At 40.7% G+C, this 5,608-nt stretch overlaps 1 non-coding gene and 1 pseudogene across 1 annotated transcript; one reads left to right on the top strand and one right to left on the bottom strand.

The window, feature by feature from the left end:
* The first annotated feature begins 780 nt into the window (after positions 1-780).
* Positions 781-943, top strand: LOC135015891 (U1 spliceosomal RNA). The gene has a single exon (XR_010214069.1). It is a non-coding gene; the product is annotated as a U1 spliceosomal RNA (small nuclear RNA).
* Positions 944-4,194: 3,251 nt separating this feature from the next.
* On the bottom strand, positions 4,195-4,373 carry LOC135015976 (U1 spliceosomal RNA; annotated as a pseudogene).
* Between the last annotated feature and the right edge of the window lie 1,235 nt (positions 4,374-5,608).

Genomic DNA, 5,608 nt, shown 5'->3' with positions numbered 1-5,608 from the left:
CAAAGTCAATTACATCCCTGGGTGGGATTGAACCACCAACCTTTTGGTTAATAGCCATACACACTAACTGATTGCGCCATAGCGACACTTTGCAAAATTACATACTGACAAAGGCTAATAAACAATCATCTAGAACGTTTCCTAGAAAAACTTTAAAAGTCAATAATCTGGAGTGTTTTTGTAAGATGTTTCTGCCATCAACCAATGAAGAAACACATTGGTACTTTCCCATGATGAGTGAGTGCTTCAGGATCTCTTGCACTTACATGTGCAGCAGAGTACTGCAATGGAAGCATGCTGGGCCCATAACCCAGAGGTAGAAAGATTGAAACTATCCTCTGCTATATGCATTTTTTTTGTTAATTAAAGTAATCCAAAACTGGGATTGATATTTTTGCTCTTTTATTTTTACTTAAAGTACAATAACTTTTACCATTTTAATTTGTTTTAATAGTATATTGACAGTATTGTTTTCTTTCAAAAATTCACTTAATTTTCTTTTCTGTGTGCTAATTAGATATCACCTTGTTTTCACATTAAATAGACTTCCACATGAGAAAGCAGCAAGGATGCAGTGGCGTTAATGTTTCCTGGTGGTAGTGGGGTACTGTGTTTGTGCTTTCCTCTGGTCAGCTCTGGTAAAAGTCAGATTTCTTTGTCTCAGATCTTCCTCTAGCCTTGTTCTTCTTTCGAGAGTTCCCTTGTGCTGCCTCAGTTGGATCTCCTTCACTTGACAGGGGGGTACCCGAGCAGCGACCCTCCCCAGCACTAGCCCAACTCCTACTTACCTGCCAGGTGAGATACTATGATCAGGAAGGTGCTTCTCCCAGGGAAAGGCTCACCCATTGCACTCTGGGTGTGCTGCTCCTGCGATTTCCCCAAATGTGGGAAACTTGACTGCATAATTTGTGTTTCCCCTGGTCGGCTCTCGTATAATTCAGATCTCTTTGTCTCAGGTCTCTCTCCAGCCTAGTTTGCTGTCTGTTTCCACTTCTCTTTTCTTAAACCGCTCCCTTCTATTCCCTTGTGCACCTTAATTAAATCTAACTCTGATTACGTCAGAGAAGGCCAGGTACCCTACACCATAAGAGGGGGTTTGAAATTTTGACTTGTCTACTTAAAGATCACCAAAATCTGATCACAAGGTCAATTACATCACTGGGTGGGAACCTTTTGGTTAATAGCCCATGTAAGTGCAAGAGATCCTGAAGCACTCACTCATCATGGGAATGTACCAATGTGTTTCTTACAAAAATTCTCCAGATTATTGACTTTTTAAAGTTTTTCTAGGAAACGTTCTAGATGAATGCTTATTAGCCTTTGTCAGTATGTACTTTTGCAAAGTGTCGCTGTGGCGCAATCAGTTAGTGTGTATGGCTATTAACCTAAAGGTTGGTGATTCAATCCCACCCAGGGACGTAATAGACCTTGTTATCAGATTTTGGTGATCTTTAAGTAGACAAGTCAAAATTTCAAACCCCCTCTTATGGTGTAGGGTACCCGGCCTTCTCTGATGTAATCAGAATTAGATTTGATTAAGTGATTTTATAAAAAACAGCTAGGAAGCACAATTTAGCAGTGGGTTGCAGAGAAAAAAATTATGCTGGCAGAAAAGTCCAATTGAGTGATTAAACAGCTCTTCATTTTCTGATTTTATGTTTATGCTAACAAATTTGCTCTCTGAAAAGTGTCCACAAAGCCAAGTCTCTGATTAACACCTTTGTAGGAATGGTTTTTCACCTATTACTGAATTAAACTTGCTTCATTGGAAAGGCAGCAAGATGCATCCTCATTTCAATGTCTACTGAAATAATACAGGTTGACACCAGGAAACATAAACGTCACTGCATCCTTGCTGCTTCCTCATGGGGAAGTCTGTTTAATGTGAAAACAAGGTGATATCTAATCAGCACACAGGTAAGGAATTAAGAAAATCTTTCTTTATGGGTGAAGATGTTTCTCACAAAATTGTTGCACCAAGGCATCATTGAAATTCAAGCTGGAAAGATGATTTTAATATATCACTTGTACATTTTGTACTGCTCTTCTGGTGACAATGTAGATTGTTTTTGTCAATTACCATTTTAATAATCGGGTAAAGAAAATTAATTGGATTTTTGAAAGAAAACAATACTGTCAATATACTATTAAAACAAATTAAAATGGTAAAAGTTATTGTACTTTAAGTAAAAATAAAAGAGCAAAAATATCAATCCCAGTTTTGGATTACTTTAATTAATAAAAACAATGCATATAGCAGAGGATAGTTTCAATCTGCCTACCTCTGGGTTATGGACCCAGCATGCTTCCATTACAGTACTCTGCTGCACATGTAAGTGCAAGAGATCCTGAAGCACTCACTCATCATAGGAAAGTACCAATGTGTTTCTTCATTGGTTGATGGAAGAAACATCTTACAAAAACTCTCCACATTATTGACTTTTTAAAATGTTTCTAGGAAACGTTCTAGATGAATGCTTATTAGCCTTTGTCAGTATGTACTTTTGAAAAGTGTCGCTGTGGCGCAATCAGTTAGTGTATAAGGCTATTAACCAAAAGGTTGGTGGTTCAATCCCACCCAGGGACGTAATTGACCTTGTTATCAGATTTCGGTGATCTTTAAGTAGACAAGTCAAAATTTCAAACCCCCTCTTATGGTGTAGGGTACCTGGCCTTCTCTGATGTAATCAGAGTTAGATTTGATTAAGTGATTTTATAAAAAAAACAGCTAGGAAGCACAATTTAGCAGTGGGTTGCAGAGAAAAAGAAAAATGCTGGCAGAAAAATCCAATTGAGTGATTAAACAGCTCTTCATTTTCTGGCTTTATTTTTATGCTAACAAATTTGTTCTCTGAAAAGTGTCCACAAAGCCAAGTCTCTGATTAACACCTTTGTAGGGATGGTTTTTAACCTATTACTAAATTAAACTTGCTTCATTGGAAAGGCAGCAAGATGCATCCTCATTTCAATGTCTACTGAAATAATACAGGTTGACACCAGGAAACATTAACGCCACTGCATCCTTGCTGCTTTCTCATGTGAAAGTCTGTTTAATGTGAAAACAAGGTGATATCTAATTAGCACACAGGTAGGGAATTAAGAAAATCTTTATTTAAGGGTGAAGATGTTTCTCACAAAATCGTTACCTCAATGCATCATTGAAATTCAAGCTGAAAAGATGATTTTAATATATCACTTGTACATTTTGTATTGCTCTTCTGGTGACAATGTAGTTTGTTTTTGTCAATTACCATTTTAATAATAGGGTAAAGAAAATTAAGTGGATTTTTGAAAGAAAACAATACTGTCAATATACTATTAAAACAAATTAAAACAGTAAAAGTTATTGTACTTTAAGTAAAAATAAAAGAGCCAAAATATCAATCCCAGTTTTGGATTACTTTAATTAACAAAAAAAATGCATATAGCAGAGGACAGTTGCAATCTGCCTACCTCTGGGTTATAGGCCCAGCATGCTTCCATTGTAGTCCTTTGCTGCACATGTAAGTGCAAGAGATCCTGAAGCACTCACTCATCATGGGAAAGTACCAATGTGTTTCTTCATTGGTTGATGGAAGGAACATCTTACAAAAACTCTCCAGATTATTGACTTTTTAAAGTTTTTCTAGGAAACGTTCTAGATGAATGCTTATTAACCTTTGTCAGTATGTACTTTTGCAAAGTGTCTCTGAGGCGCAAACAGTTAGCGTGTTCAGTTGTTAACCAAAAGGTTGGTGGTTCAATCCCACCTAGGGACGTAATTGACCTCGTTATCAGATTTTGGTGATCTTTAAGTAGACAAGTAAAAATTTCAAACCACCTCTTATGGTGTAGGGTACCTGGCCTTCTCTGATGTAATCAGAGTTAGATTTGATTAAGTGATTTTATAAAAAAAACAGCCACGAAGCACAATTTAGCAGTGGGTTGCAGAGAAAAAGAAATATGCTGGCAGAAAAATCCAATTGAGTGATTAAACAGCTCTTCATTTTCTGGCTTTATTTTTATGCTAACAAATTTGTGCTCTGAAAAGTGTCCACAAAGCCAAGTATCTGATTAACACCTTTGTAGGGATGGTTTTTCACCTATTACTAAATTAAACTTGCTTCATTGGAAAGGCAGCAAGTGATGTCATCCAAGCAGTGGGTCAAAGTTGGCTTCAAACCTCGTCTGCTTATGAAAAGAGAAAAGGGGTATGCAGGGCATGGCGGCCTTTTGCGGTGCTTGGATGACCCCTAGTTCGCATTAAATAATGCAGTCGAGTTTCCCACATTTGGGGAAATCACAGGGGTCAGCATACCCAGAATGCAATGAATGAACCGCACCCTGGGAGAACAGTCTTCATGACCATGGTATCTCCTATGCAAAATAAGTATGATTTGGGATAGGGCTGGGGAGGGCCGCTGCTCAGGCACATCTCTGTCAAGTAAAGGAGATTCAACTGAGGCAGCACAAGGGAACTCTCATCTGGGGACAACAACTGCAGGGAGAACACATATTTTCAGATGAACATGGGAGGGCAGAAGGCTGCCTAATACTGAAGCACCCCCAAACAACAAACCAAATGCAACAACTAGTGCAAGCATTCCTGGGGGAAGGCCTGCAGCAGATGGATTTGCATATGGCGATGTCATCCAAGCAGTGGGTCAAAGTTGGCTTCAACCCTCGTCTGCATATGAAAAGAGAAAAGGGGCGTGCAGGGCATGGCGGCCTTTTGCGGCACTTGGATGACCCCTAGTTTGCATTAAACACCTCCACCCTCCGTCGGTGTGGGGCTCATGTTGGCTATGCCCCAGCCCCTGAAGCATTCAAGCTGATTTCTTGCAGCAGCTGGGCACTGTAACAGCTCCAGAGCTGCTCTGTAAGGCAAGTAAAAGGGTGTGGGCCCTGCAGCACTACCTGTAGTTCGCATTGTGCGAGACCCCTAGTTCGCATTAAACACCCCCACCCTCCTTCGGTGTGGGGCTCATGTTGGCCATGCCCCAGCCCCTGAAGCATTCACGCTGATTTCTTGCAGCAGCTGGGCACTGTAACAGCTCAAGAGCTGCTCTGTAAGGCAAGTAAAAGGGTGTGGGCCCTGCAGCACTACCTGTAGTTTGCATTGTGCATTGGAAGGCACAAAGTAAGCAGACGGGAGGAGAAGTCAGGATAGTGCACAAGGGTATAGACGGGAGGGGCTCAAGAAAAAAGAAGTGGAAACAGACAGCAAACTAGGCTTCCAATGCACAATGCAAACTACAGGTAGTGCTGCAGGGCCCACACCCTTTTACTTGCCTTACAGAGCAGCTCTGGAGCTGTTTAATCACTCAATTGGATTTTTCTGCCAGCATAATTTTTCTCTTACGTCCTAGAGGATGCTGGGGACTCCGTAAGGACCATGGGGGATAGACGGGCTCCGCAGGAGACATGGGCACTTAAAGAAAGACTTTAGATCTGGGTGTGCACTGGCTCCTCCCTCTATGCCCCTCCTCCAGACCTCAGTTTACTACTGTGCCCAGAGGAGACTGGGTGCTTTTCAGGGAGCTCTCCTGAGTTTCCTGACAGAAAGTATATTTGTTAGATTTTTTTATTTTCAGGGAGCCTGCTGGCAACAGACTCCCTGCATCGAGGG

This window comes from Pseudophryne corroboree, unplaced genomic scaffold (genome assembly GCF_028390025.1).
Source record: "Pseudophryne corroboree isolate aPseCor3 unplaced genomic scaffold, aPseCor3.hap2 scaffold_298, whole genome shotgun sequence".
In the NCBI taxonomy this organism is placed as follows: Eukaryota; Metazoa; Chordata; class Amphibia; order Anura; family Myobatrachidae; genus Pseudophryne; species Pseudophryne corroboree.
The sequence above is the reverse complement of the archived record's forward strand: the minus strand, read 5'-3'. Positions and strand labels throughout refer to the sequence as shown.